Source organism: Halichoerus grypus, chromosome 10, assembly GCF_964656455.1.
Source record: "Halichoerus grypus chromosome 10, mHalGry1.hap1.1, whole genome shotgun sequence".
Taxonomy (NCBI): Eukaryota; Metazoa; Chordata; class Mammalia; order Carnivora; family Phocidae; genus Halichoerus; species Halichoerus grypus.
Genome location: NC_135721.1, coordinates 87416684 through 87437721, shown reverse-complemented (window position 1 = coordinate 87437721; position 21038 = coordinate 87416684). Strand labels below are relative to the sequence as shown.

Sequence of the window (21038 nt, the reverse complement as noted above, 5' to 3'; positions counted from 1 at the left end):
GTGGGAAGATAATGAATTGGCTTGGATTGAGTTTGAGGTTCCTGGCAAGCCATCCAAGTAGAAATATGCAGGGACAATGTAGGTCAGCAACTTGAGAGAAAGGAGAGGTCTAGCGATCCTAATTTGAGAGGTAACAGCACCGAGATGATTAGGGAGCTATGAGGATTGAGATGCTCACAAAGAAAACTACTTGCAGAGAGAAGGTAGAAAACTTTGGGGGTATGTTCTCTACCTTTAGCCAAGCAAGAACCTTAGGGGAAGAAGGAATGGTGGTTGGCAAGGGCAAGAGAATGAAGAAGAGACATTGAAAGTGGCAGATAAATGTTTAGATTTCTGAAGACCACCGGGAGCCTGAGTCTAAATCCAAGAATTAGCAGAAGTAGGTGGCATGATCACCCATGTGGGGTCCATGGAGGGCAAAGTGAAGAAAACAGTGGGGTCTTCCAGATATATGTTCTAGTCAGTTATCTATATATTTTACATTATCACTGCAAGTGAAGAGCAGGTTCATACCTTACTTGGCACTGTAGTCCCAATACCCAGTACCATTACCATGTTCATATTTAAGAGTTTATTGAATATAAGGGTTTATTGTTCATGTTCATATAAGGGTTTACCGAATGCATAAACCGACTATGCAGCAAGATTAAAATTCTTGTTAACTGGCTACCATAGAGCAGAAGGAGAGGATGGAAAGTGATAAACAGTGTTATTACTAAGGCTGAGTCAGTGCCCCATCAGCAGCTGCCCATCTCCACATGTCAGAGAGAAGATGCCAGAACCTTGGATCCCTCTTCCATGTAGAAGCTCAGCACGCCTACCAGTGGTGCAGAAGAGATCCATAAAGCCTCCCCCACCCCCTCCTTTCCTTGGTCACCATGCTTACCTTGCAGCTTTGATCTCTAATTCTGCTGCCTCAGATCTACGAGGTCTAATATCAAAGCCACATCGTGGCTTACTACAAAGATTGTATCTTCTTTTAACATTAATAAATTAGCATGATGGCTTATAAACCAGTCTTGTGTGAATTTGATTCATGAGAGGCATATTAATTCATGGGTGAATTAATAGAACAAGTTCAAAAGTTGCAAAGCTGGGCATTAGCATCAGGATCAGAGGCAATTTTACTTTAATTATACTTTTGCATTGCTACGATTGAAGTCAAGAAATATACAATTTAGTGCTCTCTTCAATTAGGCGTATCTAATATTTTAGCCAAGGACATGGGCTTTTCTTAAAAAAAAAAAATCAGAAACCTCACGAGGAAGGTATAAGACAAAATGAATAATCATTTAGACCTAGAGAGTCAACAGACCTAGATTCTCAGAATTTCATAGGCACAGATGACCATGAACCTGCTGTGGCCCTACAGTGAATCTCATTGACCTCAAACGGCAGGGGTGTAACTGACCGCTGCTACTGGCCTACTCCCGGCCAGTGACTGGGTGCTTCAGCCATGGAGGTGGAAGCATCCACATTCTTGGAAGACATGGATCTCTTCTGATGGCCAACTTTGGCTGGAAGGCTCTCTCCTTTGGCAGAACCTTCCTTACATCACACAGAGGTCTAGGATACCTCCAGCCAGTCTTTCTTCCCTGTCTTCTTCACTCAGGGTCAATTTGCATGGGTATTAATGTTGCTTCCAGACTTTCCCAGTTCCCTCCCCTTTATCTCAGGGTTGGCTTCTTGGAGGACCTGGACTGACGCAGAACCTTTGCATCAGGATCCAGAGGCCAAGAGGGACTGATGGCAGGTGAGAGTTTCCATAGCATTGCTCTAGCCACTGAAGGGGCTCATGGTATTATAAGAAATATAGATTTTGGTCTTTGTCCTTGGAAACTGATAGCCCCAATCTGAGTTCAAAAGCTTGAGGATTAGGGGGCTGACAGTATTAAGTCCTGGTCTGAGTCCAAAGGCCTGAGAAACAGGAGCACCAATATTCAAGGACAGGAGAAGGTGGATGTCCTAGATCAAGCAAAAGAGAAAATTCACTCTTCCTCTTCTTTTGTTCTTTTCAGACCCTGAATGGATGGGGTGATGCCCAGTTGCATTGGCAAGGAATATCTTCTTTACTCAGTCTAGTGATTCAAATGTTAATCTCTTGGGAAATATTCTCACAGACGCACTCAGAAATGATGTGTAAGTAGCTATCTGGCCATCCCCTAACCCAGTCAAATCAACACATGAAATTAGCCATCACATGCAGGTTTCTTCTCCTTTTAACTGGTAAGAAGACAAAGGGACAGTGTCAGTAAATTAAGATTTGATTGGCAAACATATTTCTGTGACCAAATCACTGAGCTAAGTGTAGTGGACATCTGTTGGGTGTGCCTGCCCAGAGCCCATCTCCTGTTCTTCTGCTAGGAGCACCACTGCTTTGTTTTGTGGAAATAGGCTTCTACGTTGGATACAGTCTTGATAGGAGTGTCACTCAAGATGCTTTTCCTCCCTCACTCAAGTATTGGCAAGTAACTCAAAGAGGGGCTCTCTCCCAGAACCTGAATTAGAGCAGTACAAAACTGGAGATGGTTAGAGAAGATTCATTCAGAGGCCAGGACTCTGAAGAGCCTTCCCTGGGCTCCTGAACCAGACCTCTAGAAACCAGGAACTTTGGCTTTCTTTCAAGTCTGTGGCCATCCCCAAAGCATCCCAAGACTTTCCTTTGCTTAAATTAGGCAGAGGTGGTTCTCACAGCTTGTATTGTATTCCATCTTTCAAGAAAGTCCTTTCAAGACAAAATCAGAAAGGAATAGCAAGGAAACACTGAAGTTTCTCCCCTCACAAGTAGGATCACCTTTCTCTTTAAAGGCACCATCATATTCAGTGTCTCAGTGGAACCTCTCAAGATCCTCCTCCTTTTCCTCATGGGTTAATAGAGCCTGCCCAGAGGTATATAATTATGGAGCAATGGGGTTGGCACATATATTTAGTATCTGACTCAATGATGCTATGCTGGGATCTCTCAAGTCACACTTTGGAGTGCCCACCTTGGTCTCAGGTTGTGATGTGGGCCCCACCACTGTTACCCTGAGGGGCCTCTTCTGGGCCTCCATTTCTGTGTCTCTAATGTAAAGATTGGATTGTCTGCCCCATAAGGCTCCTTCCCCACTCTCAACTTTTCTCTCTTTCTATGTGACATTATGGGGAGAAAAAGGAATATAAGAAAAAACATTTCCTCTGTGCTTAACATATGTCAGGCCCTATTCTATGTACTTTGTATGTATTAACTCACCTAATTGTCACATTGCCTGCCTCTGTGACAGAGGCTCTGTGAGGGCATGGGCTTTGTTTTGTTCACTGTTGTAGCCACTCTGTGCTTGGCATAAAATAGACGATCAATAAATGTTACAACAGATGAATAAACAAGTTGAAAAATAAGAAAAAAATCGATGGATGAATGAGTAGAAAGGGGAAAGAGACCAGTTTTTTTTCCCCCAAATCTAGTTCTGTGGTCTTTTGGCTTTCTTGAAGCTCAGTTTGGGTTCTCATTATTTCTCCAGTAGGCTCAAGGTGTTTTGAGGAAATTCCTGAAATAGTTCTTTTTTTTTTAGCTGCTGTGAAGATAAGATTTCTGCATCTGCTTCATTTCTCTTTTTCTTCTTTCAAGTAGAACCAATAACTGAGCCCAATGGTGCAAGTACTTAGCTGAAGAATGGGTATCATTTATTTTACCAGGTTCTAGATAAGAAAGGCACTTCCGTTTCTGAGATGGCAGGTGACAGCCCACATAACCTAGTTCCAAAGGGGAGTTTTCTATGACCAGATCACTGAGAAAAAACTTAAGCTTAGTTTTTTTGTTTTGTTTTTTTTAAGAGAGAGAGCATGTGTGCTCGTGAGCAGGGTGGGGGACATGGGGGGAGGGACAGAGGATAGAGAGAGACAATCTTAAGCAGACTCCCTACTCAGATTGAGCTGGATGTGGGGCTCAACATTCACGACCCTGAGATCATGACCTGAGCCAAAATCAAGAGTCAGACGCTTAGCTGACTGAGCCACCCACACACCCCTTAAGCTCAGTTTATGATATGTGGCTGTCAGCCAGAAGTGGACAGCTGCAATGTTGTGGCTTCACCCAGGAGGGTGTCTGAAAGACAACACGGAAGACTAATCCTGGGCAGGACTGCCTGGATGGGGAGACAGCCAAAGAGATGGTCTATATTGTTAATGATTTGGCTAGATAGCCAGGGACCTGGAAAATAAAAGACTGGGGACAAGGAGGTCTGAGAAGGGGGAACGTGCATTGACACCTTGGAATGGGCAAAAGTTGGGAAAATATCTAACACCCCATGTGAATGTGCACCAAAGAGCAGAGGAGGACCCTAACAATCAGAAGAACAACATGCCCTATTCTGTGGATGTCACTTAGCCTCTTTTCCCTATCACCCCTGCCCTTGCCCAGTGCAGACAAAGGGGACATGGGCAATGTTTGGACTCAACAACCTATGCTTCCTTTCACTAGAGTGGTCCCGCTACTGTGGCTACTGCATGCTGGTTCTGCCACTAACAGATATTGATGCTTGGTTCCCAGTATGGCACCATCCCCAAAGGGGTCAGCCATCCACCTGGTGGGCAGGTCCATTATGGGGACTGTCATTGACCATGAGGGCTCTTCATGCCCTTGAACCAACAGGCAGGTTGTCTGGGTGACTGATCCTGATTACCAAGGGGAAAGGGCTCCTGATACACGAAGGGAGCATGATGTGTGGAAAACCTCCTAGTAAAACATAAAGGAAGGCTACAGCAACCAATAAAGATAGGACTGCTAAAGAACCAGTCCTTTCAACAAAGAAGGTTGGGGTCACTCCTCTGGGTGAAGAAACTCACCTGAACTGCTACCAGAGATGAAAAGGAAAATGAAATGGATAGTGGAAGAAGGAAGTTAGGCTTATCAACCATGAACTGTGACCAGTTATATAACAAGGACTTTAGCCATTGTTCTATTTTCTTCCTTATTTGTTGTTTTTATATTCATCTGTAAAAATTTCCCTCCTCCTTTTCTCTATCATTTTATATGAGGAGTGATGGTGATGATTAACTTTATAATTTGGGCAGGAATTAATATCACCCAGGGTGGGATACAATGACTGATGGGCCTTTAAATCTCTCCTTTTCAGGGAGAGAGAGAGATAATCTTTATTTGTATAATGTGTCCTTGCATCTTGTAAGGTGGAAGCATGAGGTTTCTTGGTGGTGGTGAATGGACATTTAAACAATAATCAAAGGGGTAGACTGTGCCAACTATTGACCAATTGTCTCTTATAACTGCAATGTCTCTTTTCTAGTTGGTTCTGTAATGTGAAAGCTAGGAGTCTGAAAACTCTCTTGGAGTGTGGGATCTTAGAGTCCCAGGCTGTCTTGCCCCCTGACTTCCTATCACCTTCTGCCAATAGGAGGTTCCAATGGCAGATCCAAAGGTGGGAGAAGGGGAGAAACTGCTCCTTCAGTAGGTGAAATCCTGTGAGTATTCAAGAGTGTCTATGTTCAAATTAACTGGAGAATAAGAAATCATTTTGTCAGCTTTTCCAAATATTTGGGTCTTATATTTGAAGTTGCTAATTGACTGAAAAAGTGCAAGACCAAATTACATTGCACTAAAAATTACAAACATCAGAATGGGATCATTATCGCTAATGTCATGAATACCTAACAAATTTACCCTGGAAATTATGACTGTTCTCTCTTGAAAAGCCTGTGAAACATTATCCACCCAGTTGGTCATTGGGCATTACTGACTTATTAAAATGTGTAAAGACAGCATACATTTTTTTTCTCAGCGGTAACATTAGGAGCCTCTTGGATCTCTGTTGACTTTTTAGCTGAAGGGATTTGGACATCTTTGTTGGCTTCAGAAAGGACAGAGTTGTTACTGTTTGATAGCTATTTGATATTTGATCTCTTTTAGCTGAAATGATTAGAGTCTTTGTAGAAATCATGTATTAACACTTTGTGAATAATTCTGCGTCTTAAAGGTCTGTGCAAATACATAAAAAACATAATTTTTTGGTTGCACAATATTGGTGAACGTACTAAGTGTCACTGAATTGTACATTTTAAAATGGCTAATTCTAGGGCACCTGGGTGGCTCAGTCAGTTAAGTGTCCTGATTTCAGCGCAGGTCATGATCTCAGGGTCGTGGGATTGAGCCCCATGTCGGGCTGGATGTGGAGCCTGCTTAAGATTTTCTCTCCCACTCTCTTTTGTGCCATAACCCCCTAAAAAAAAAAAAAAGGCTAATTCTATGTTATGTGAATTTTGCTTAAATAAAAAACTTTTCTTAATGTATCTTTTTCATATTGAAAACTTATTTGCCTATAATTTCACCTAGATTCAAGGAATTTTAAAAGGTTCTCTTTGCAACAACAACAACAACAAAAAGTTTCTCATTGCCTATTTCAGCTTATCGTTAAGCTGTAGAGCCATTTCATAGGTCTCAGATCTTGGATTTTTTTGTTTTCGGTGAAACTCATGATTTTCGATCACTTAATAGGTGAAAGAGATATGGAGGACTTGTTGCACTGGTTATTTAACCCAACTATTTCAAAAGGCTCAGAATAATCAATTGTGAAAAATACACAGAAATCCCAGGATACTTCCCTGTGCATGCTCAGAAAAATCACCAATTTTAAATTTGTGTGAATTTGTAGGAAATCATTAAAAAGGAATTTTGGGAAAAAAAGTAAATTGTGGGAATTTAAGAGGGTTATAATGAAATATTATGACACGAATGCAAATAGTTCTGAAGCTTGCTATTTATTAATTTTATTTTTCACAGTTTCTGTCTCTATACATAGGAGATTGTTTCTTTTTCCAAAATAAAGCCATAGAGAGGGCTCTGCAGGAAAATCATGTCTAATGGAATTATCATTGCTCTGCTTTATATGTTGCTGACGATTTTTCTAATATCAAATTATGAGGACCATCATTCAAAATTTGTTTAGAAATTTTAACCTTACATGCGTGGGCAGATATATCCTTTGTTTATTATATATATATATATATTTTTTTTTTTTTTTTAAGATTTTATTTATTTATTTGACAGAGAGAGACACAGCGAGAGAGGGAATACAAGCAGGGGGAGTGGGAGAGGGAGAAGCGGGCTTCCTGCCGAGCAGGGAGCCCGATGCGGGGCTCGATCCCAGGATCCTGGGATTATGACCTGAGCTGAAGGCAGCCACTTAACCGACTGAGCCACCCAGGCGCCCCATGTTTATTATATTTTACCTTTATTCTAGGTTCCAAATTTCAAAATCTACCAGACTTAACACTTTTTACAAAAATCGTATTTCCTTAATAGTTATACCAATTTATATTAAGAAAACCTTTTATTGTATGTATGTAGGGGCTACATTAGACTCTCTCATTTCTCCCCATTTTTACGACTTAAGTCTCTGGCATAATGAATGAGAACCAATTAGCATTATTAGTTTTTTAAAAAGTAAAAAAAAAAACTAATTTAACCTAATTTAACAGAACAGAGCAAGATCCAATTCATTCATGTGAACTGAGTTTTGGTTTTTCTTTCAAAGATTTTATTTATTTATTTGACAGAGACACAGCAAGAGAGGGAGCACAAGCAGGGGGAGTGGGAGAGGGAGAAGCAGGCTCCCTACTGAGCAGGGAGCCCGATGCGGGGCTTGATCCCAGGATCCTGGGATCATGACCTGAGCCGAAGGCAGACGCTTAACGACTGAGCCACCCAGGCGCCCCCTTAGTTTTGTTTTTAACTGGGTCTTATCCTTCACATTTTACTCCTTTTTCATAGGAGCTAATTTGTCACAAATATGTACTGCATTAGTTTCCTCTGGCTGCCGTAACAAATTATCACAAACTTAGCGGCTTAAAACAACACAAATTTATTGTCCTAAAGTTTTGGAGGTCAGAAGTCTAAAATGGGGGCACCTGGGTGGCTCAGATCGTTAAGCGTCTGCCTTCGGCTCAGGTCATGATCCCAGGGTCCTGGGATCGAGTCCCACATCGGGCTCCCTGATCCTTGGGAGCCTGCTTCTCCCTCTGCTTCTCTCTCTCTCTCTCTGTCTCTCATGAATAAATAAATAAAATCTTCAAAAAAAAAAAAAAAAGAGAAGTCTAAAATGGTTCTCAATGAACTTAAATCAAGGTGTCAGCACAGCTACATTCCTTTGAGGAGGCTCTAGGGGAGAATCCATTTTCCTTGCCTTTTCCAGCGTCTAGAAGCTGCCTGCATTCCTTGGCTCATGGCCCCTTCAGTCTCGAAAGCCAGCAGTAGCTGACTGAGTCTTTCTCACATTACATCACTCAGACTCAGACTCTCTTGCCTCCCTCTTTCACTTAGAAAGACTTGTGATGGGGCGCCTGGGTGGCTCAGTTGTTAAACGTCTGCCTTCGGCTCAGGTCATGATCCCAGGGTCCTGGGATTGAGCCCCGCATTGGGCTCCCTGCTCAATGGAAAGCCTGCTTCTCCCTCTCCCACTCCCCCTGCTTGTGTTCCCTCTCCCGCTGTGTCTCTCTCTGTCAAATAAATAAATAAAATCTTAAAAAAGAAAAAAAGAAAGACTTGTGATTACATTAGCCCCATCCAGATATTCCAGAATAATCTCCCCATCTCAAGATCTTTAACTTAATCATAAAGACAAAGTCCCTTTTGCGAACCCAGTCACAGATTCTGGGGATTAAGATGTGAAAACCAATGACAGGCCATTAGTCTGCCTACCACATGTACCATAAAATAAAGCATAAAAACATAATGTTACAGAAGGATACTGACAACAAGATTCCAATTATATTAATTTTTAAAGCACATAAAACAATACTATATACTGTGTGGGGGGAACACACGATTTGTGTAAATGATGTACTTGCCATCTGCTGGATAGCAGTGACCCTGGGGAAAGGAAGAAAAAAGGGAGAGGAAAGGATCAAGGGTATCACTTTATTTCTTTAAGAAATCTGAAGCAAAATGTTAACATCTTATAAATCTAGGTGGCTGTTACATAAATGGATGTCCGTTATATTCTCTTATGTGTTGTGTTGTATTACTTCATAATTGATAACTAAAAAACATTAAGATAGTATCCAGTAACATCTCAGTGCTGGATAACCTGAACTAACTCCAATTTGATTTTGTTGTCATAAAGAAACCAGTTTTCCATAACTTTTACAAAGCATACTGGAAAGTGAATAAAATTTTTTTTTTTTCTTTTATGACATTTGTTATACAGTCTGCTTCTCCATACAATATTTAGGTTGCTACTTAGAACTTAAATGTTTTAGCATTTAGCATTCAAATTGATATTTCAATTCAAAGTGTTGATCTTTTCTGATTCAAGCACATGACTATCTAGTTAGTTGTAGGATTTGAGTATTGATTTGATGACTGACCAGAATGGCAGGAAGAAATGAGAAAAGACCTATCCATTGTATGGCCTCACTTGGTACTGGGGAAATGACCCCAGAGATATCAATTCTGAGACACTTCCTAATAAAACTATTAGATTTCAGAGAAAAAGATAAAATCTTTAAGGCCTGCAGGGAAAAATATCAAATAAGTTACAAAAGAAAGAAGAATTAATCTGACATCAAACTTTTTGGTCTATATACCAAGAAAGCAACAATGGACACCATTTAAAAAAACAAAACAAAACAAAACAAGAAAACCCAAGGGTTTTATACCCAATGAAGTTGCCCTTCAAATATCAAGGCTAAAGAAAAACAGTTTTAGACATAATAACATAGAGAAATCTGCACCCATCAATCCTCCTTGAGGATTTACTACAGGATGAGTATTATTTAACCAAATGATGACTGGGAAAACTTCAGAAAACATGATGGTGAGTATTTTGAAGTATATAGACGTACCTCTAAGATTAAAACAAAAATGCGGACAAAGGTAGAAGACCAATGTACAGATGTTATATATTATGACAAACTTGAAATACAGAAAGGAGCAATAGGAGAAGGGAGCAAGAAAGTAGAAAGTAGAATAAGCTTATTAGTTATTGTAGACAATAGGTGGGCTTTAAAGGGTACTGATTTAAAAAATGAACCAGATCATAAAAATTAAATACAAAAATAAAGGAGAGACCTAAATATGAGACTGAAACCATAAAGCTCCTAAAACAAAACATAGGCAGTAATCTCTTGGACATCAACCATAGCAACATATTTGTGGATAGGTTTCTTCAGGCAATGGTAACAAAAGCAAGAATAAACTACTGGGACTACACCAAAATAAAAAGTTTTTGCACAGCAAAGGAAACTATTGACAAAACAAAAAGACCACCCACTGGATGGGACAAAATATCTGTAAATGATGCAACCAATAAGGGTTAATATCCAAAATACATCAAGAATTTTTACAACTCACCACCAAAACCCCCAAGTTATCCAATTAAAAAATGGGCAGAGAATTTGAATTGACATTTTTCCAAAGAAGACATCCAGATGGCTAACAGACCATGAAAAGATGCTCAACATCACTCATCATCAGGCAAATGCAAATCAACACCATAATGAGATATCACCTTATACCTGTCAGAATGGCTAGTACAAAAAGACAAGAAATAGCAATTGTTGATGAGGATGTGGAGGAAAAGGAACCCTATGCACAGTTGGTGGGAATGCAAACTGGTACATTAGCCACTGTGGAAAACAGTATGGAAGTACATTAAGACATTAAAAATAGAAATACCACACAATCCAGTAATCCCACTGTTGGGTATTTACCCAAAGAAAATGAAAACACTAATTCAAAAAAGTACATGCAGGGCTACGTGCATTACTTCCCATAGCCAAGATATAGAAGCAACCAAAGTGTCCATTGATAGATAAATAAATAAAAAAAGATGTAGTATGTGGTACACACACACACTGAAATATTACTCAGCCATAAAAAAGAGTAAGATCTTTCCATTTGTAAGAACATGGATGGGCTCGGAGAGCATCATGCTAAGTGAAATAAGTCAGTCGGAGAAAGACAAATACCACGTGATTTCACTTATATGTGGAATCTAAAAAGCAAAGCAAAACAAACGAACAAACAATAAAAGACTCTTAAATACAGAGAACAAACTGGTGGTTACCAGAGAGAAGGTGGGTGGGGGAGATGGGTGAGATAGAGGAAAAGGATTGAGATATACAAACTTCCAGTTATGAAATACAGAAAAAAAAAAGGAAAAAAGAAAAGAAAATTGGGGAGAAAGGGCATTAAAAACTTATAAAGGACTTCTGCCTCGAGCATGACAGAGTAACAGGGACTGGATTCACTTCCCCCGCCCCCTCCCGAAATGACTAAAAGACAAAATACGTGACACAATGGTTTTCAGACATTGTACCTCAGATTATGAAGAACAGGGATTCCTGAGAGAGGAAACCTACAAGGAGAGAGGAGTGAGTGCTGACCTTGCAGTCTGGGGACATCTCCAGGTTGTGGGGGAATGCAGCTCGAGCCCAGGGGGTTCCCTGAGTTGAGGAAATGGGATCAGGAGTTCTGGGAGGCCAAAATGGCTAGAGTGTGCAGGGCAAGAGTCAGAGAGGAGACAGCTGCACCAGAAATCTGCAGAGGGTCTTTTTCTAGTCTCAGTGCATGTGTACAAGGAAAGTACTCAAGGCTGTGGAAAGAATCAGCCTTTCAGATTAAAGGGAACAATCCTGAGAGGTCACACAGGGCTAGGAATTGTTCTTGCGCTCATGAGCTAGAGTGGGAAGCCTCACAACTCATGGTCAGTGAGTAGAGTACTCAGAAAATTATTGCCTCAGTAACACAGTCATATTAGTCACAGACTAAACGCTGCTTTGATCCCACCTAACCAACCCAAAAAGCAAAATCAAAAGGATCAAACTGTTTCTAAATAGCTTAACTTCATCCCAGAACAAAGCTCAATGATATTGCAGGAGTACAAAAACATCTAGTACTCAAAACAAGATACAATATTCAGTAAAAAAAAAAAAAAAAAAAATGCTGGTGTTCTGGTATTCAATCAAAAATTTCTTTTTTTTTTCCCAAACCAAATCATTTTTTTTAATTATTATGTTATGTTAATCACCATACATTACATCATTAGTTTTTGATGTAGTGTTCCATGATTCATTGTTTGCGTATAACACCCAGTGCTCCATGCAGAACGTGCCCTCTTTAACACCCATCACCAGGCTAACCCATCAATCAAAAATTTCTGAGCATACAGGGGTGCCTGGCTGGCTCAGGTCGGTAGAGCATGTGACTCTTGAGCTTGGGGTTGTGAGTTTGAGTCCCACACTGGATCTAGAGATTACTTAAAAATAAAATCTTAAAAAAAAACTTTCTGAGCATGCAAAGGAGCAGGAAAATATGACCCACAGCGAGGAGAAAAGCAAATGAATAGAAACAGACCCAGAAATGACAAGATGATTAAATCAGCAGACAAAGCAAACCATTAATAAAACTCTTACTATGTTCAAGAAGGAAAAGCTTGAATGTGTTAAATAGAGACAAGAAAGATATAAAAAAGACACAAATGAAAACTCTAGAGGGACACCTGGGTGGCTCAGTTGGTTGGGCATCTGCCTTCGGCTCAGGTCATCATCCCAGGGTCCTGGGATTGAGTCCCACATTGGGCTCCCCACTTGGCGGGGAGTCTGCTTCTCCCTCTCCCTCTGCTGCTCCCCCTGCTTGTGCTCTCTCTCTCTCTGATTAATAATAAAATATTAAAAAAAAAGAAAACTCTAGAGATGAACCATACACTAGAATTAATAGCCGATTAGACACTGCAGAAGAAACAAGGCCTAAGTACAGAGGTAACCACCAGAAGAAAACATGAACTTTCCTAAATACTAAGAATGTTTTAATAAATAAGAGTAAAAAATGCACACTTTTTTTTTTTTTGTTAGAGAAAGTGGGCATGCATGGGGGTGGGGAGAGGGAGAGGCAGGAGGAGAGAGAGAATCTTAAGCAGGTTCCGGGCTGGATCTCACAACTCTGAGATCATGACCTGAGCGAAATCAAGAGTTAGACACTTAACAGAGCCACCCAGGCGCCCCAAGAACGCACATCTTGTAGAAAAAGAAGTATAGTAAATAAAATAGACATCATTATAAAATTTGACAGACCAAACATACCAGTTGTGAACAGGCCTAACTCACCTACTACAAGAGTAAGATTTTCACTTTGAGTCACAAAACTAGACTCAACTATATGCTGCAAACAAGACACGTACCCCAAACAAAATGATTCAGAAAGACTATGCATAAAGGTATGGACGAAGCTTTATCAGACTCACAGAAAAAGAAAAGGAGACAAAATATAGAATTTATCACAATAGAGCTTTATGCTTACCTGTACACATTCATTAGTATTGATTAACAGAATTTTTTAACTTCTCAAATCGACCAATGGACATTAAAAATGGTTCTATGTTTGTACTTCGCTTCACTGCCTTTTTTATGCGGGACCGAATATAACTACAGCTACCACTTGAAGAATGACTGACACATCAGGCACAGCACCAAGAGGCTTTACGTACACATCTCATTCCACCTTCAGAACAACTCTATGGCATTACGTATGTATTATGTATATTACTCCCAGCTTACTAGGGAGAAAATGGAAGGTCAGAGAGGTCAAGTACTTTGTCCATGGTCATACAGGAGTCAGGGGCATAGCCAGCACTCAGCCTCAGGCCTGCCTGAGTCCCTCGCTCTGGACTCATCCAGTAGTCCACACTGCCTTATCTTTCGTGAAGCCCTGATGAGTATTTAAAAAATACGGACAGGTTACCAGAATGCATGTTAAATACTAATCGAATATAAAAATATGCCACGTAGAATAAATACCATTCATTTTATTGGGTTTTGTTTTTATTTTTTATTTTTTTAAAGATTTTATTTATTTATTTGACAGAGAGAGAGCACAAGTAGGGGGAGCAGCAGGGAGAGGGAGAAGCAGGCTCCCCACTGAGCAGAGAGCCTGATGCGGGGCTCGATCCCAGGACCCTGAGATCATGACCTGAGCCGAAGGCAGACGCTTAACCGACTGAGCCACCCAGGCGCCCTGAAATACCATTCATTTTAGAGAAGACTTTAAAATGCCCAACGTGGAGCTCCAACTCATGACCTTGAGATCAAAACTACACACTCCACCGACTGAGCCAGCCAGGCACCCCTGACTTGCTCAACTTTTGAACTGTACAATTTCCATGGGTTATGGATCCTAACACAAGCTGCATTTGTATTCCTGACCTGAGGAATGTCAATACGCTGACTGTGTATACGAAGACACACAACAATAAAGGCTTTCATAAGATTGCATTTATACTAACGTAATTTAAGTACATAGTATCTCCATTCAATTAGGAGTAGTATCAACTTTATTTTTATCTGGATTTAAATTCCCTAAGAATTCTAGCAATGTCCATAACGAGAATTCTTGGCCTCAGGAACTGTGTGACATGATAAATGTTTGTTGTGTTCAATTGCTGAGTTTGGGGGTAATTTGTTACACAGCAATAGATAACTAAAACATTGTGATACAATCTACATCAACTAAGCAGATGATATGGAAGTTATTGGTTATCATGGCAGGACATCTCAAAACTTACTGAGTGGTTCTAATTAAATCAATACTTAAATTGTTGGAGACAGAATGTCTCATGGCTCACAGAACGGTGCCTTGGAATACAGCTTTGTCAGTGATATTAAGCATTTACTCATCACCATCTTCTAGGGAGCGAGCCACTAAATCTGGATTATAAGAATAATTTGGCTGCATTCTCTGTTGGGGAATAAAGATGATCTTGTTTTCCTATCTCTGAATTTAGACGAATGACCCCTTCCAATCTATTCTACTCTTTTGATCTGTTTTATGCCCGTCAAACAACTCTGAATAATAATTCAGCTTTCCTGATGGCTGGGAAGGAGGGTGGGGTGGGGGTCTTCACTGTGAGGCAAGAACATTTGGATCTGTGGATGCTGTCCCAGCCTGCTCAGCCAAAGGCCATCTGGACAAACCCCAAGCCTGACAAAGTCAGGTTTATTGGTTCAAGGAAATAGAGCCTGCATATCAGCAGAGCCCTGGGGCATTTCACCAAAGAAAGAAAGAGATAGGTTATTATGTAATTTGGGGGAAGGGAGTTTAGGTAAAATTTAAATGAAGTAATGTTTGGATAACTTCAAGCAAATAGGGCTGTGTGTAAGGGGTCAGTTTTGGGTGTAAACTGCAAATCAGACTCAGGGCTTTGCTTCTTGGAAATTAGCAAATGAAGATAGCTATATAAATTTCTTATCTAGAAAACCCTTATCTGGAGCCTGCATTTGGGTTGAAAGGCAGGCTGTTTCTCTATGTTAAAGACATAGATCTTCCTGGCAGAGGTGGGATCTTTCATTCTCGCTGATTGGATTTTAAACAGCAAAGTTTCTGACAGCTGATTTTAGGTTTCTCACCAAGAAAACAGAAGTCACTCAAAAGGGGGTTTGTTATGACATTTTACAGCTTTAGCATGACCTTGGGAGTAATACTGTTTCCAGTTAACTTTGTAGCTGGCTTTGTGTCTGTTCTGCTAGCCAGATTCAGGGTAGGGCAGTTTTTCCTTTCTCAGTAGAGTGTCCGGAGAGAGAATTGTTTGAATCTTTATTTAAAAAAAAAAAATCATCAGCTACTTTGCTGAATGTAGTACACCACAGATGAATACAATAAAAAATAATTGATATGTTTCAAAACCAACTAACCAACCCCAAACAGTCATACTGTTTCCCTGTTCCCAAATACTTTTAGGTCAACTACATCATTCTTTCACAATTATCTATAAAAAAGTAGCATTCACATCAGAGAGATCCGGAGCATGATCTTAAAAGTAACTAAAATATTGTATGACTTGGGAAATGTGAGTCAAGACAAAACAAATGTTTTTTTCTTATTCCATGAGAACCTGAGAGGTCAATACCAAGAACATGTCTTTCTTGTTAGAAGGTGTTAATCGGTGTCCAATCAGAAAAACAAACACTCTAGATAATTCTAGTAAACAGCGATTTAATGCAAGGACTTGGCTAGAAAGATGCTGTAAGGGCTGGAAGAGCCTAAGACCCAAGAAGTGGGGATTATGGCAAAAGCCCCGACTGCCTGGCTGGGGGACGTGGGTCTGTGTTACCATTCTTATCTTTTTTTTTCTTTTTTAGATTTTATTTATTTATTTGTTAGAGAGAGAGTGTGTGGGCCAGAGAGAGTGAGCGGGAGTACAAGCAGGGGGAGCTGCAGGCAGAGGGAGAAGCAGGCTCCCTGCTGAGCAAGGAGCCAGATGCGGGACTCGATCCTAGGGCACTGGGATCATGACCTGAGCCGAAGGCAGCCGCTTCGACTGAGCCACCCAGGCGTCCCTACCATTCTTACCTTATTGAATCAAGATAAACATTTGAATCGCAATTTGATACTGAAAAATCCACAGATAAGCCTGTTGAGTGGTGGTTCAGAGCATGGACTCGAGCAATTCCTAGCTGCGTGACTCTGGGCAGGTTTTCTCACTTGGCAATTAGAGGAGGACCTACCTCCCACGGTTGCTGCAGTGGCTAAAGAGGGCACAGCTTGTGAACGGCTCATAGCAGGCCTGGACCGTAAATCAGTGGTCCTTCAATCTGGAAGCAGCACCTGCCTAAACCCGAGGCCATGCCAGCGACGGCCACCCACCCTTGTGGAGAATGGAGGGAAAACTACATGGAAATGACCTGGATCTTCCTGAAACCCCTACAGCTTTGAGAGGAGGGAGGGGCGGTTGGTGTCTGACAGTCCTGGGTTTAGTACCCGCTGGGCTGCCTACCTGGTCCTGGGCGCCGGGAGTGCAGGTCTGAAGAGCTTGCTGAGCTGCAGGTTTCCCACGTGGAAAACGGAAGCATTTTCTTCCTTACAGGGCAGATGTAAAAACTAAATGAGATTTTTTTTTTTTTAACGTATGTGAAGAACCTAGCTTATAACAGTTCAACGACAGGAACTGCCGTAATTGAATAATTATATTATAAATAATTAACATGTAAATAATTAAAAATAATTGAAATAATTAAATATTTAATTAAAATCACTATCAAAATATCATAATAAAGTATTGTGTCTGTCCTGTCATCATGTGCAGGGAAAACACTTATCTGCGCTTGTTTTCAAAGGGAGAGCGTGGTCTGCATGCCTGTCCACCACGGATACTTCATTAAAGGTGGCTCGGGGCCGCACTCTCTCTGGCCTGAATCTTGCATTCCGGATTTGGGATTCTTTGTCCCCGGATTCCAGGTTCTGGAAAAGGGGAAGTTCCCAGGTATCGCCAGCAGGTGGCGCAGCGATCCTTTGCCAGGCTATCGTGAAATATCCGCCAGGTTTGGAAGCCTGGGAAGTTTAGTCAGAAGCTCTCCTGGGTCACCAGTTTATCTGCAAGTGGCCAGGAGGATGCACGACCTCAGTGAGGGGCAAGAAGGCTAGGGACAAGGGTCACAGCAGGAGAAGGAGTAAAGAAAATGTGTCAGTGAGAGGTACCCATGGGACTTGGGGCAGGGCTCTGGCCAAAGCCCACAGATAATTCATCCCTGCTTGCCAAAACATGTGTCGAGTGCTTACCGTGAGCCATAGACAGGGCACAGTGTGAAATCAGCCCCCTCAAGCAGCTCACAGTCTTGCTGAGGAGTTTGACACCGGGACAAATGGCTAATATGTAATGTGAAAATAACAGGACATCATGCCACCATCTCTTTAACCCTTAGGACGAGCCAGGCAGTTTATGATACTCTTCCTACTTCGCTCATGAAGAAACCGCTTTTAAGGGATTCACTCATTTCCCAAATTCACAAAGCTGAGAAACAACGGATTCAAGCCATGCCACTCTATTTTAAAGGCTATGGTTAGTAGCGCTTTACAAATCACTACTCCTCCACTAAAACGAAGCAAAAGAGCCCCGCTGCGTTAAAGCTCACCCCTCGAGGTTAGTCTCGGCAAGTGTCGTCACGAACATGGCGGGCATCCCCCTCCCCCACTGGGCTCGGGTGCCCCTCTTTCCCTCCTCCCGGCTGGCACCTCCCCACCTCCTGCTCCCTGTTCACTCTCTAAGGCATCTGGCTCACCTTAACCACCATCTTCCGGTCGCTTCAGCGGCCGCTCCCACAGCCACAGCCTGGCCTTGGTGATCACTGACAGATCGGCTCCAGAGAGCACTAGTTCCCACACTTCCCTGTTTGCAGTGACTTGGCCTTCCTGCTCGTTGGCTCAAGTGCCCCCTTGCAGCTGTGAAAATTGGTAGAAGGAAACCTCATTTAACACGGGGTGAGGAGGCCAGCAGGGGGAGCGCTCACGCCCTGCCACGGGTTGTCAATTGCAGACCCGAAAGGAAGACTTGCCCCGCAGACAGATAATTGAGTTCGCTACTACTTCACTCTCCAGGCAGGAGGGAGAAAGGGTTCTCCCTGCTCCCACAGCCCAGCCAATGGAGATGTCACACTCAGCCAATGAAGAGCCACTGCACTTTGAACTCCCAGTTTACACCAATGAACATTTTTTTTTTTTAAAGATTTTATTTATTTATTCATGAGAGACAGAGAGAGAGAGGCAGAGGGAGAAGCAGGCTCCCAAGGAGCAGAGAGCCCGAAGTGGGACTCGATCCCAGGACCCTGGGATCATGACCTGAGCCGAAGGCAGACGCTTAACCATCTGAGCCACCCAGGTGCCCACCAATGAACATTTTGTAACAGCTCCACCAACTCCCCCCATTTCCTCCAGGAAAGACCCGTCCTCCCCTTTGTTTGGGGGGGCTTGCCTAGGATTTTGCCACCGCCTGCTTGTCCCAAGTTGCCATTCTCTGCTCTTCCTGAATAAACCCATTTTTGATGGAAAGATAGCTGACAGTTTTATTTTTAAGGTTAACACAGCTATTCTTTGCTTTACTGGGTCCCCTGACAGCTGGTCTAGCTTCTCCCTGCAATCATCTCTCCTGACTTCACTTCCTTCTTTCTCCAGCTTAGTTCCCAGGATGTGGCATGTCAGCTACCTTTAAAGAGCACCTGAAGCTCCCGCTTGTCCCACCCTCCTCTGTGGTGCTGGCTTCTACCTCCAATCACCTGTCCTTGCCCATGACTGCATCCCGCAGCTGTGGTGGGAAACCTTGCAGCAGGGGAGCCTGTTGGAAGACGGGGGAAGGCAATCGGCGATTCTGAACGGAGTTGAGGGAGTGCTCATCCGAAGGCTTCAGAGTGCCCTGGGAGGGGAACGAGGGTGTGGGCTCCCAGGGCTGAAGGCTGTGGAGGGGCCCTGACAGCTGCTTGAGAGAACGGGGAGCACCCGGGAGGAGGGGAGCTTGGTGACGTGGAGGCCCCGTGGAGGATGTGGACCCTGGATCTAAGGTGGGACCGATTCTGTGGTTGTGGCTTTCCTCTGTTACTACTTGGTTGCAGAGATGAACAACCAGTTTACCCAGGGCGGGGGTTTGCCAGGTGGTTCCAACACAAAACAGTGGGGATGTTGGGGATACTGGCCAAAGTGTTGGAGCAGAAGCTACAGAGATTACCAGATGACCTGGCTTAAAAACCTGATTGTTTACGGATTGTTTACAAAACAGAAGCTTTCTGAGGGCAGGGCCTCGTTCTGCATGGAGTCCTACCCTGTTGTGGGTCACTCCTTGAGCAGGTGACGTCAGACGATGAGAATCAAGAACCTCAGGGCTCTGGCAGCAGGACAGAAGGCTGAGGGAGAGAGGGTGCGGCTGCAGATGTCCAAAGGCACAGAGTTGGAGATGGGTCACTTCTGGAGATGACCTGCTCAGGACCCGAGGCCCTGAGGTTGAGTGCAGGTGGGTGACCAATCCATCTCTGTTTGCTCAGACCTTCCTGACTCGACCACTGAAAGCCCTGTGCCCTGGAGAACCTTCAGTCTTGGGTAAATGGGCCAAGGGGTCACTAAGTGGTAGACGGGAATATCTCTGAGAAGCCAGAATATCAGTCGGTGGTCTATGGAAGCCGCAGGATTGATCACTCTTATGGGTCTGTGTCATTTTTTTGCCACACTCGATGTGGGACTCCTTGGGCATGTTTTCTCAGCAGTGAAAGGGAGATTTTTCATAGCCCTGAGCTCTAGGAATAACAAGTATGCTAAAAATGGCAAATACTTCCAAGAGTAGGAATGCCAAAGTGTGGCTACATCAGCTTTTTCAAGTCTGCAAGTTAAGTGCTTTGTACTCAGAGCCTTAAAGAATCCTATCAACAAAGGGAAAAATGAAGGGGGGGAATCGGAGGGGGAGACGAACCATGAGACTATGGACCCTGAGAAACAAACCGAGAGTTCTAGAGGGGAGGGGGGTGGGGAGATGGGTTAGCCTGGTGATGGGTATTAAAGAGGGCACGCACTGCATGGAGCACTGGGTGTTATACGCAAACAATGAATCATGGAACACTACATCAAAAACTAATGATGTATTGTATGGTGAGTAACATAACATAATAAAATAAAATTAAAAAGAATCCTATCAACAAAGCTCTCCCGCTAATTCTTTTCTTTCTAGTGGAAATTTAACTGTTGATTTATTATAATAGTATCTATTTTCTTAGGAATATAATAATGTCAATTTGCAATATTATATGAAAGGACTATATATAAATAATCATAATTTTATTTAATTGAGCATGAGAATCATACCAAGAATGAAATAGTCTTTGGTTAAATAGACATGACTAGTGTTGAAAATAGATTTCACACTCCACATGCATTACATAGCATAGACAAACCATAGCTTCACTATAATTCAAATTTTCTAATAACTGACTTGCTGTTATAGCAATCAAATGTGCATCAATAAATTATTCTAGAGATGTTTTATTTTCAGAACAGCATTTGATGGTTAAATCATTAAAAGTGAAATACTGACTTTCTGGAAAAATTGCAGAAATACATCTCAACCAAAAGATAACTCTTTCATAATGCATCAATACATACAAGGTATATTGAAATAACATCAGAATTGTATTCTCTATGTCAACATCATGGACATGTACAATCACTATAAATAAAAACATGGGGGTCAGGATATAGTTATTCACAGAAACAAAAGAATTATTTCCCAGAATATTTAGGAATA

At 42.1% G+C, this 21038-nt stretch overlaps 1 long non-coding RNA gene across 1 annotated transcript; it reads right to left on the bottom strand.

Moving 5' to 3' along the window:
- Positions 1-886: 886 nt before the first annotated feature.
- Positions 887-18347, bottom strand: LOC144379246 (uncharacterized). Its single transcript, XR_013441912.1, has 3 exons — positions 18040-18347; positions 16758-16840; positions 887-2223 (listed from the first exon to the last, which is right to left on the bottom strand). It is a non-coding gene; the product is annotated as an uncharacterized LOC144379246 (long non-coding RNA).
- Between the last annotated feature and the right edge of the window lie 2691 nt (positions 18348-21038).